The sequence below is a fragment of the Myotis daubentonii genome, chromosome X (genome assembly GCF_963259705.1).
Source record: "Myotis daubentonii chromosome X, mMyoDau2.1, whole genome shotgun sequence".
Lineage (NCBI taxonomy): Eukaryota > Metazoa > Chordata > Mammalia > Chiroptera > Vespertilionidae > Myotis > Myotis daubentonii.
In genome coordinates, this window is record NC_081861.1 from 835811 (window position 1) to 847819 (window position 12009).

A 12009-nucleotide genomic window follows, 5' to 3' on the forward strand; every position below is an offset into this window, starting at 1 on the left:
GATTTTAAGCCAGTAAATTTCGTTATGCAGCAACAGATCACTGCTATACATTGGAACCATAAGATTCAAAATAATTTAAAAACAGTATAATAAAGAAAAAAAAAGCTTTCCTTAAAAATGGAAGAAGAATGAAAACAAATGAACCTAAATAACTACATATCAATTTGGGGGCAAAACTACCCAGAATAATTATTCCAGGTGACCTGCAAGCACAGTATTGTCACTGCGCATCCCTAGTGGGCTGCATCCGAAGGAAAAAAAGAACTACCAATAAATCTTCAATGGCAGTCAGGGATCTGATTGTTAGCAATGACATTGGTGCTGTTACCCTGACACTATTCTCGCGATGTAGTAGCATAAAGCAAGTTATTATGCTAATATCATTAAGAACCAAGACTTTATACGTGAGAAAGAGACAGAAACACAAAATCAAAGAAATTAAGTAATTTGTATTGGATGCAGCAGTATTAATGCATAATTTATTTTTCTTTTTCTAAAAATTACATCTTTCCTAGCTCCGTGCCCTGGAAAGACCTAAGAGAAATAACAACACAATAGCACAAAGACCTAGTGGCCAGATTGCCGTGACTAAATATAAATTCAAACAAACAAACAAACATATACAGAACTCCTTGGGGAAATGACTCATTTCACTTCCGAGGCTGGAAATGTAAAAGATGAACCTGGAATACCCTGACTTATTAGAAATTAAGAATTACAAAGTCACATTAAAAAAAACCCATTTTTTAAAAAAGAATATGTTTTTTAATTGATTTTCAAAAGAGAGGAAGAAACATCCACGAGAGAAACATCGATCAGCTGCCCACAGCCCAGGCATGTGCCCTGACTGGGAATCGAACCTGTCCCCTCCTTTTTTTTCTTTTTCTTTTGGTGTTCTTTCATTGCATTCTTGTTATTCCCACCCCCACCCTCACCACCCCACTGTCTGTGTCCACAGCTCATGCCCATATGCATACGAGTCCATTGGCTGGTCTCTCCCCACCACCCTCCCCTGCCTCCCTCTGAGGTTCCTGTCTGTTTGTGCCTCTATGATGCTAGTCCCCTCTTGATGCATAGAATGAAGCTCAGACAACTGAGCCACACCAGCCAGGCTTATAAAACCAATTTTTTAAAAAATATATTTTACTGATTTTTTACAGAGAGGAAGGGAGAGAGATAGAGAGAAACATCGATGAGAGAGAAACATCGATGAGCTGCCTCCTGCACATCTCCTACTGGGAATGTGCCCGCAACCCAGGTACATGCCCTTGACCAGAATCGAACCTGGGACCCTTTAGTCCACAGACTGACGCTCTATCCACTGAGCCAAACCGGTTTCAGCTAAAACCAATTTTTAAGGGGATTCTAGTGGCCCAAGATTGGAGAATTTGAGCACCAAAAAGCATATTGACTGCAAAGTAGTACATCTATTTATACATCAAATATTTTAAAAACTCTGAGTTCGTTAAAAATTGCTTTTAGCCCTGACTGGTTTGACTCAGTGGCTAGAGCGTCGGCCTGCGGACTGAAGGGTCCCAGGTTTGATTCCGGACAAGGGCATGTACCTGGGTTGCGGGCACATCCCCAGTGGGGGGTGTGCAGGAGGCAGCTGATCGATGTTTCTCTCTCATCGATGTTTCTGGCTCTCTGTCCCTCTCCCTTCCTCTCTGTAAAACATCAATAAAATATATTTTTTTTAAAAAAATAAAAATAAAATAAAAATAAAAAACTCTGAGTTCATAATGGCACTAAAAAATAAAACCTCGAGTGCGGCCGGCACCTGGGGCGAGCGGAGAGGAGCCGCCGGGCCTCCCTAGGGCCGCAGCGGCAGCAGTTGGCCCCCCACCCCGGCCGCAGTCATGAACTCCAACGTGGAGAACCTGTCCCCCCACATCATCCGCCTGGTGTACAAGGAGGTGACGACGCTGACCACGGACCCTCCCGATGGCATCAAGGTCTTTCCCAAGGAAGAGGCCCCCACGGACCTGCAGGCCACCATCGAGGGCCCTGAGGGGACCCGTACCGGAGGCCTGTTCCGCATGAAACTCCTGACCAAGATCTTCCACCCGATCGTGGGCGCCGACGCCAAGATGCCGAGATCTGCGTCCACGCGCGCAAGAGGGACTGGACGGCTGAGCTGGGCATCCGGCAGGTGCTGCTGGCCATCAAGTGCCTGCTGATCCACCCCAACCCCGAGTCCGCCCTCAACCAGGAGGCGGGCCGCCTGCCCACGGAGATCCACGGGGGAGCCGGTGGGCCCAGCGGCGGGAGGCCCCAGGCCAGCTGCTCCCCGGCCAGTGCAGCCTCGGCCTCCTCCACCGACCCCGCGGCCCTTGGGGGCCCGGGCAGGGCTGAGGGTCCCATGGCCAAGAAGCATGCGGGCGAGCGGGACAAGAAGACGGACAAGAAGTGGGCGCTGCGGCGGCTGTAGTGGCTGCTTCCTCCACACCTGCCCGACCCTCAACTCTGTCTCTAAGTTATTTAAGTTATGGCTGGGGTGGGGGAGAGGGGCACTGGGACCCGGATTTGTTTTTCTCAATAAAGTTGGAAAAGCAAAATAATAATAATAATAATAATAATAATAATAATAATAATTAAAAATAAATAAAACCTCAGAAAATAAAATCAAATCTCAATGGTCACTTTTGGAGGCTGCTAGGACACCAACTTACTAATCAATTCATCAACTAATTGGCAGCAAAAAGAAAAAAATTAAACATTTATCCTGCCTGTCTGTATTTCAGAGCAGCCAGAATTGATGAGAAAGTTCCTCATTATAAAGGAATTCAAACTCTGAAAGAATGACAGAACTGGAAAAGCACCATTTCGTGAAGGAGTGGTCTGGGTTATAGAAATGCTTTAATATCCTGACCTCAGTGGGTGTTGCAGAGCTGCATAACATGTAATTATTCATCAGGCAGTTCACTTAGTTTTTGTGCATTTTATTGTAGGTAAAGTATACCTCAATTTAAGGATCTTACCTCAACTTAAAGATTATACCTCAATTTTTAAAAATCACCATGGTGCCCGGCTGGCGTGGCTCAGTGGTTGAGCATTGACCTATGATCCAGGAGGTCACGGTTTGATTCCTGGTCAGGGCACAGGCCTGGGTTGCAGACTCTATCCCCAGTGTGGGGTGTGCAGGAGGCAGCCAATCCATGATTCTCTCTCATCATGGATGTTTCTCTTTTCTTCTCCCTTCCTCTCTGAAATCAATAAAATATATATATATTTTTTAAAATCACCACTGTGCCTTCCAGTGATGGGAAGTGCACAGCACCTATGAACTCTCCTTGCCAAAAAATTGAACCTGAATCTAACCAGGGCTCCAGATGTAACCACCATCTTACAGGAGTTAAAGGGGACAAGGGACATGTTAAATGATACCACCGGGATCCAATCCGACAGATTGAGAACATGGCACATTCCACCGTGCACATGGCATGGTTTCTGCGATGCATTCATGATATAAAAGAGAAAAGGAAGGGGGCAGAGGGCTATAGACTGAAAGAGACTTAAGAGACATATTAACCAGAGCAACACCTGGACTTTGTTTGGGTCTTGACTCAAGCAAACCAACAACCGGAAGAAGCCATCTTTGGGACAAACAATCTGAACTCAGACTGAGTATGAGATGACATGAAGGAATTAGCATTGCTTCCACTAGGTGTGATGGTGCTATTGTGTTCTTTTTTTTTTTTTTTTAACATTTTATTGATTTTTTTTTTACAGAGAGGAAGGGGGAGGGAAAGAGTTAGAAACATCGATGAGAGAGAAACATCGATCAGCTGCCTCCTGCACACTCCCCCTGGGGATGTGCCTGCAACCAAGGTACGTGCCCTTGACCGGAATCGAACCCGGGACCCTTCAGTCCGCAGGCCGACGCCGGTTAGGGAGGTATTGTGTTCTTAAAGTCTGTAGCCTGGTGGATCTGTAAGTATTTATGGATGAAATGATGGGATTTGCTTTAAAATGCTCCCGTGGAATCAATGAAACAAGAAAGCCAAAGTAGCAATAACCGTTGAGGCTGAGTGATCGATGAGCTGGGACTCGTGTGGCTCTGCTTGGTATTTCTGTGGCTGTTATTAAGCTCCAAACTCGCCTTCTATCCTCTGCTTTTTGACTCAGAGCCTGAGAGGCCGCCATTCCAGTTCTGCTTCGCCAGCGGCTCCTTGGTAGACTCCGTCTATAGGGGGCGCTAGAGAGACTGCGCGGCTGGAGGAGGGCGAGGAACCCCACTTTTGAGCTGACTCCAGTGGTCACTGTCCGGCGCTCACAGGCCCAGTCTCATCAGAAACACCAGTATGAGGTGAGCGGCGCCCCCTCTTCTCAGGTCTGGGGTCCAGCCCCATGGAGCCCTTCCTCCAAGATCCTAAATTGTACTCATTATATTCACTCCCCCCACCCCCCGCCCTGGGGGAGGAGAGCTCCTGGCAATCACTCTCTAGGATGCCTCACCGGTCCTTTTCACATATAAGTGAGATCATATGGTATTTGTCTTTCTGTGTCTGACTTATTTCACTTAGCGCACTACCCTCCAGGTCCATCCATGGTGTCACAAATGCCAATCTTTCAGTCTTTTTTATGGCTGAGTAATATTCCATTGTATAAATGTCCCACATCTTCTTTATCCATTCATCCATCACTGGACACCTATGTTACTTCCATATCTTGGCTATTGTAAATAATGCTGCAGTGAACATAGGGCTGCATATATCTTTTGAATTAGTGTTTTTGTTTTCTTCGGATAAATACCCAGAAGTGGAATTGCTGGACCATATAGCAGCTTTATTTTTAATTTTTTTAGGAACCTCCATACTGCTTTCCATAGTGGCTGCACCAATACAATCTCACCAACAGTGCACGAGGGTTCCCTTTTCTCCACATCTCACCCACACTTATTTGTTGATGTATGGATGATAGCCGTTCTGACAGCTGTGAGCTGACATCTCATTGTGATTTTAATTTGCATCTACCTAATTAGTAACAGAGTATCTTTACATGTTTTATCAGTCTATTCAGGCCCTCTGCCCATTTTTTAATCAGATTATTTGTGGTTTTGGTGTTAAATTGTATGAGACCTTTTGATACTTTGGATATTAATCCCTTATTGGGTGTGTCGTTTGTGAATACCTTCTCTCATTCAGTAGATTGACTTTTCATTTTGTTGATTTTTTTTTTTATTGATTTCTTACAGAGGAAAGGAGAGGGATAGAGAGCTAGAAACATCGATGAGAGAGAAACATCCATCAGCTGCCTCCTGCACACCCCCCCACTGGGGATGTACCCGCAACCAAGGTACATGCCCCTGACTGGAATCGAACCCGGGACCCCCCAGTCCGCAGGCCGAGGCTCTATCCACTGAGCCAAACCGGCAAGGGCTGATTTTTTTTTTTTTTTTTTTGGCTGTGCAAAACCTTCTTAGTTTGATGTAGTCCCATTTGTTTATTATTTCTTTGTTTCCCTTGCTGAAGGAGCTATATCAAAAAAGTTATTGCTAAGAGTGATATCATAGTTTACCACCTATGTTTTCCTCTAAGTATTTTATGATTTCATGATTTCAGGTCTAACATGTAAATCTTGACTCCATTTTCAGGTTATTTTTGCATATGGTGTAAGAAAGTGGTTCAGTTTCATTGTTTTTGCCCAGTTTTGCCAGCGCCATTTATTGAAGAGACTGGCTTTACCCCACTGTATATCCTTGCCTCCTTTGGCATATATGTATTAATTGATCATATACGTGAGGATTTATTTCTGGGCTCTCTATTTTATTCCATTTATTTATATATCTGTTTTCATGCCAGTACCACAGTGTTTTGATTATTGTAGCTTTGTATTATAGTGTGATTTCAGGGAGCATGATACCTCTCACTGTGTTCTTTCTCCAGATTTCTTTGGCTATTTGGGGGTTTTTTTGGTTCCATATAAATTTTAGGATTAGTTCTAATTCTGAGAAGAATCCCATAGGTCATTTGATAAGGATTGCATTGAATCTGTATATTGCTTTTGGTAGTAAGGACATTTAAACAATATCAATTATGGCAATCCATGAGCAAGGTATATTCTTCCACTGATTTGTATCATGTTCAATTTCTTTTTCCAATGTCTTTTTTAAAAATTGAATTTATTGGGGTGACATTGGTTAATAAAATTATATAGTTTCCAGGTGTACAATCCTATAATACAGCATCTGTATATTACATTGTGTGTTCACCACCCCAAGTCCAATCTCCTTTCATCACCATTTATCCCTCCTATACTCTCTTCTACCTCCCCCCACCTCCCTTTCAATGTCTTTTTTATTTTTTATTGATTTCAGAGAGTGAGAGGGAGAGAGAGATAGACACATCAATGATGAGAGAGAATCATGGATTGGCTGCCTCCTGCCCGCCCCCTACTGGGGATCGAGCCCGCAACTGGGGCATGTGCCCTTGACTGAAATGGAACCCGGGACCCTTCAGTCCACAGGCCGATGCTCTATCCACTGAGCCACACCTTTTCAATGTCTTAACTTTTCAGAGTACAGGTCTTTCACCTCTTTGGTTAAATTTATTCCTAGGTATTTTATACTTTTTGATGCAGTTGTAAATGGGATTGTTTTCTTCATTTTCTCTCCTGATCTTTTGTTCTTGGCATATAGAAACGCAACAGATGTCTGTATATTGATTTTGCATCCTGCAGCTTTACGGAAGTCATTTCATGCTAATAGTTTTTTGGTGCCGTCTTCAGGGATTTCTATGTATAGTATCATGTTCTCTGCAAATAATGAGAGTTGTACTTCTTCCTTTCCAATGTGGATGTCTTTCTTTGCTTTCTTTGTCTTGTCTGATCGCTGGGGCTAAGAGAATGCGTATTTTAAAACTTGTATTCGGTGTTAAAAATATGTCGTCCAGGATGTAGGTCTCATTTACAAACTGTGATACTGTGATTTACGAGAAATATATATTTGATCTTCGTCCTGGTTCCTGGCGGAGCTCCTAAACCCTTGGAATTTCCTGAATTACGGAACAGCAGAGGTGTCTTTTGTTATGTCAATGAGGCGCCTTTTGGCCAGAACCTCGGGCTGGGGCCTCCTTGGTTGTGGAGCCAACCAGGTGACTATAGGGGACCCTTCAGTCCCACCCCCTGCCCTGGGGAGAGGAAGGGGCTGGAGGTGCGATCAGTCACCAGTGGCCCATGCGTTGGTCAATCAGCCTAGGCAGTGAGGCCTCCACAAAGCCCCCCAAAAAGGACAGGGTTCACCGAGCTTCCGGTTGGCGAACATGTGGAGGTTTCTGGAGAGCGGTGCCCCTGGAGAGGGCACGGAGGCCCCTCGCCCTTTCCCACACCTCGCCCTGTGCTCTCTTCCTTCTGGCTGTTCCCGGGTCATATCCTTTCATAAGAAACCGGTGATCCAGTAAGTAAATGTTTCTTCGACTTCTGTGAGCCCAAGGGGGGGAGGGGGTCGCCGAGACAGCCCGTGGGCCAGAAGCTCGGGGGCTCGGGACTGGGGCGGTCTAGTGGATTGAACCAGAATCTCTGGGGTCTCCTGCGACATCCAGGTGGACAGTGTGAGGATTGAGCTGGGTCCCTCGACATCCGGCTGGTGTCTGCGTGTTCTTGGTGGTGGGGGTGGCCCCCCAGCGCCCACATACTTAGGAGCTGGGGCCTGGAATCCCAGAGTTTGTGTCGGTGAGATGGAGTTGCTACATGCCCCCGATTCATCGAAACATACAGTTTGAGAAGAGAAAGCGTGAAAAGATGGCAGGGTTTAGCAAGAGTTGTTCATCTTGTAGACCAGCGGTTCTCAACCTGTGGGTCGCGACCCTTTCACAGGGGTCGCCTAAGACCATTGGAAAACACATATATAATTCCATATTGTTTTTGTGATGAATCACTGTGCTTTCATTATGTTCAATGTGTAACAATGAAATTGGGGGTCACCACGCCATGAGGACCTGTCTTAAAGGGGCGCGGCATGAGGAAGGTTGAGAACCGCTGCTGTAGACAGTGTCACTCGAGGACGCTGTGCTGATGGGCTGGAGAGTGATGATCCGGCTGTGTCTTCGGTGTTGAGTGCCACCGAGCGTGTCGGGTGGATCCAGGGGCCACAGCTCACTCCCGCGCAGTGACCGTGGCTTTGTTCTATGGCGTCCAGACAGCGCGGAGGGCATTCCCTGGGCTACACAGCCGGGTGGTGAACTGGGGGAAAGCCTCTGGGAGGTGTTTTTGCCCAGAGAAGGGGGACTGCCCGGCTCCCCCTCGAAACACCGAGTGGAACAGCCCAGATGGAGCAGCTGATAGTGCTGCGTCTGCGGCGGGTGGCACTGGCTGTACAGAACCGACATGGCCACCGGCCCAATGTGCCTCTTGCTCTGGGGAAGGGGGCCTTGCCCGCGGGCACTCACGCACCTTCTGCTGCAAAACCCGCCAGCAGCTCTGGAAGCCTGGCGTTTCCTGTCTCAGTTCCTCTCACCTGGCCTTACAGATGCTGATAGAAACATCAGGTTCATTAACAAGAGAATGGGACTAGGCAGGGGGGAGGGGAGGGGCTCTGCCCAATGAGGTGGAACCTTGTGAAAGGTTAGGAGGAAATAAAAGGGAATAGATGGAATGTTGGGAGAGCCGAAGAGGAGACAGAAAAGAGAGGGTGACAGGACGTGTCCCGACAGGGCGGCCATCTGTAGATGGTTGTTAAAAAATGGGCTGAATAAAATGGACGCTGATATTAAAACAAAGGTTTCAGCACGACCTGAGGCCGGGCGGGCCCAAGGGATTCCCTATTGTTCCCCCAATATTAAAGGGCCCCAATTATGTCTGCTCTGTTTATCCCAATGTGGACAGATTTTAAAAGTTGGAAGGAAAAAAATTGCAGCGATCCCTTGGGCCAGCGGCAGGTGTATTAGTCAAGCAAAAGATTGACAGGAGGGCCAGGGTCCTTCGGCTCCACCCCTCACTGGGGACCTGACGCAATTGCACACGCGTGGGTCAAGTGATCAGGGCTCCCTGACATGACACCCCACTGAGCTGTGGCACCAAAACCCAGTGAAACGGCCGATAGGCTTTTGAAAGTCTAGGCCAGCATGGTGTAAAGTTTCTGAATTTAAAAAACATATTTATGTTTTTATTGATTTCCGAGAGGGAGAGAGAGAATCACTGATCGGCTGCCTCCTGCACGCACCACACACGATGGAGCCCGCCACCTGGGCCTGTGCCCTGACCAGGAATGGAACCATGACCTCCTGGTTCCTAGGTCAATGCTCAACCACTGAGCCATGCCAGCCGGGTAACTTCCTGCGTTTTTTATGGGAATGGATATTACATCTGGTTTAGGAGCCTCGGCCTGTGAAATCACAGCTTACTGTGCTGGGGTCCAGCCCCAGGGGTCCAGGGGTTCCCAAAGGTGTGGACGGAGTCGGCGAAGAAGGTTTTACACGGAGACAGTGTTCATAGCTCTCTAGCTCTCTTTAGTTTCTGTGGATCTTCCTGTGCCTGGCTGAGGCCACAGAGAAAGATCCAGAGGCAAGCTGAGCCTTTATTTTATAGTCAGAGGTAAACAAGGTAGTGGTTTCCATAGTTACACGGTTCTTGTGAGTTTCACTTGTTTTTGTTCTTGTTCTTGCTGCACTTCCCTCAGCCCATTAGCTTCCCAGGTAAGATCTAGGGAGCCTCATAAGGTCAAGCCTAAATATGCTAAGAGGACTGTGCCCTCTAAGCTGGGAGTTGTTTGTGACTTTGCCCACAGGTCAGTCCGAGGCTTAACCCTGTAGCGGCTCCCCACATTACTGATGAAGCCCGAGGAGGCTACACTTAGGAAGGTGGGTTGGTGGAAATCGGGTAAAAAGTGTGCGGGAGAATTGGGATGCTTGAACAGCGTTATGTGAAGTGGTTGCATCTTTTTTTTTTTTAATTGAGGAATGATTGACATACAACATTATATTAATGCCGGGTGTGCAGCATAAGGATCCAGCATTTGCATGTGTTGGGAAACGCATCTTTATCTGACTGAGGAATGTTCCCTTACCTTCTATCGTAACACAAGCATGTGAACCTGCCCTGCAAGCCGGCTTAATGGGGGTGCTGATGGGAACCAGGAGGATTGCTGGGCCCACACAGTGTGGGTAGAAGTGGGGGGGGGGGGGAACAGGTGCCCTGCGCAGTGGCCCTTTGTGGAGCTTGCACTGGGATTTATGCCAAGAGCCCGTGAGCCTCCCAGTCATGACTGCTGGTCTTCGGACGAGAGAAGTTCCATGGGAGGGATATTTACTACCTTGTTATTGGACATTATTAACGGGAGGACACAAAGTGCTCTCAAAACCTGAAATAGCCACAATGTCTGGGCTGAGGTTGGAGAAGTGCCCTGGTGGGGATTCCGGGGCCCAGAAGATGCCATGATCACGTGGAAATGGTTTATAGGGGACCGTGCTGCCCGGGAACGTGAGGCACGTGAGGCAGGGATGCCCACGAACAGGGATGCTCATGCCACGTGGACAGCGCCGTGTAAATGGCTTTCTACTGGTTTATGGACAGGGTGCCAAGGTGAATGGACAACGTCCTGTTTGGATGGCCACCACGCTGAGGAAGATAAAACAGGTCGGCCTGGCCCTGGCCGATGTGGCTCAGTGGATAGAGCATCAGCCCGCTGACTGAAGGATCCTGGGTTTAATTCCGGTCCAGGGCACGTACCTGGGTTGCAGGCTCGATCCCTGGCCCTGGCCAGGGCATATGCAAGGGGCAACCAATTGATGTGTCTTTCTCACATCGATGTGTCTCTCCTCCTCTCTTCCCCACTCTCTCAAAACCAATGGAAAAATATCCTCGGGTGAGGATTCACAACAACAACAAAACAGATGGGCCTGGTGGGCTGAGTGGCATGCCTTTTCCCTGGCCTGTTGCAGGGGTGCCCGTGCGGGGCACAGCCCTATGGGAATGTGAGGGGTGCCTTGCAGTAGGACATGTTGATGCCCATCAGAACTTCCCAGGTTTGCCCTGGCCGGTGTGGCTCAGTGGATAGAGTGTCGGCCTATGGACTGAAGGGTCCCGGGTTCGGTTCTGGTCAAGGGCACATGCCCAGGTTGTGGGCTTGATCCCCAGTGGGGGGTGTGCAGGAGGCAGCTAGTCAGTGGTTCTCTCTCATCATTGATGTTTCTATCTCTCTCTCTCCCTTTCTGAAATCAATAAAAATATATTTAAAAAAAAAAAAACTTCCCAGGTCTGGGAGGTGACTGGGATTGACAAGCAGGTACCCATGTACTCGCTTAGGGTGGCCCCTGAGTCCATGAGCTGTGTGGGCACGGGGTCTGCAGCAACGCAGAGAGGGGCTGATTCCAGGCATCTTCCTCTTGCGCCTTCTGAGGCACAAAATGTTTAGTGAGAACTGTTCTGTCCACAAGAGAGAGAGTGCGAATGGCTATGTGGGGCGGGGGTGAGGGGGGCTGAACATAGCTGGCAAGTGACACTGATTGATGCTGGTGGCTACTCATGGGTCCTGACAGGAAGGGACAGGACTCTAGACCGGGCTCTGAGAGGCCATAAAAGACGGAACGGGAGCCACTGCACCCAGCGTGGGCAGAGGTACCCTCCTCCGAGGGAGCCTGCTGGGCACTGGGTGGGCACGTAGGGCAATGCTGGCCCACAGCTGCTCCCACGCTTCCTGCGTGCGCTCACACCACGGGAACAGGACTGGGGCTAAAGGAGTGTTCCTACTGCATAGACTTTTATTTTTTTTAATTTAAATGTTGTTGGTTTTTTAATTGATTTTTTTAGAGAGAGAGGAATGGAGAGGAATGGTGCATGGGTCAACCTCAACCACTGAGGCACACCGGCAGGACTCTTTCTAATTTAATCCTCACCCAAGGAATTGTGTTTTGTTTTTCTGAGAGAGAGAGAGAGAGAGAGAGAGAGAGAGAGAGAGAGAAACATCATTGGTTGCCTCCCGTCCTCACCCCGACTGGGGATCAAACCTACTACCTTTTGCTTCACAAGATGACATTCCAACCAACTGGGCCACTGGCCAGGGCAGATTTTTCT

General features: G+C 47.9%; 1 pseudogene; it reads left to right on the forward strand.

Annotated features, from left to right (window-relative positions):
- Positions 1 to 1842: 1842 nt before the first annotated feature.
- Positions 1843 to 2550, forward strand: LOC132224136 (ubiquitin-conjugating enzyme E2 S-like; annotated as a pseudogene).
- The last annotated feature ends 9459 nt before the right edge of the window (positions 2551 to 12009 follow it).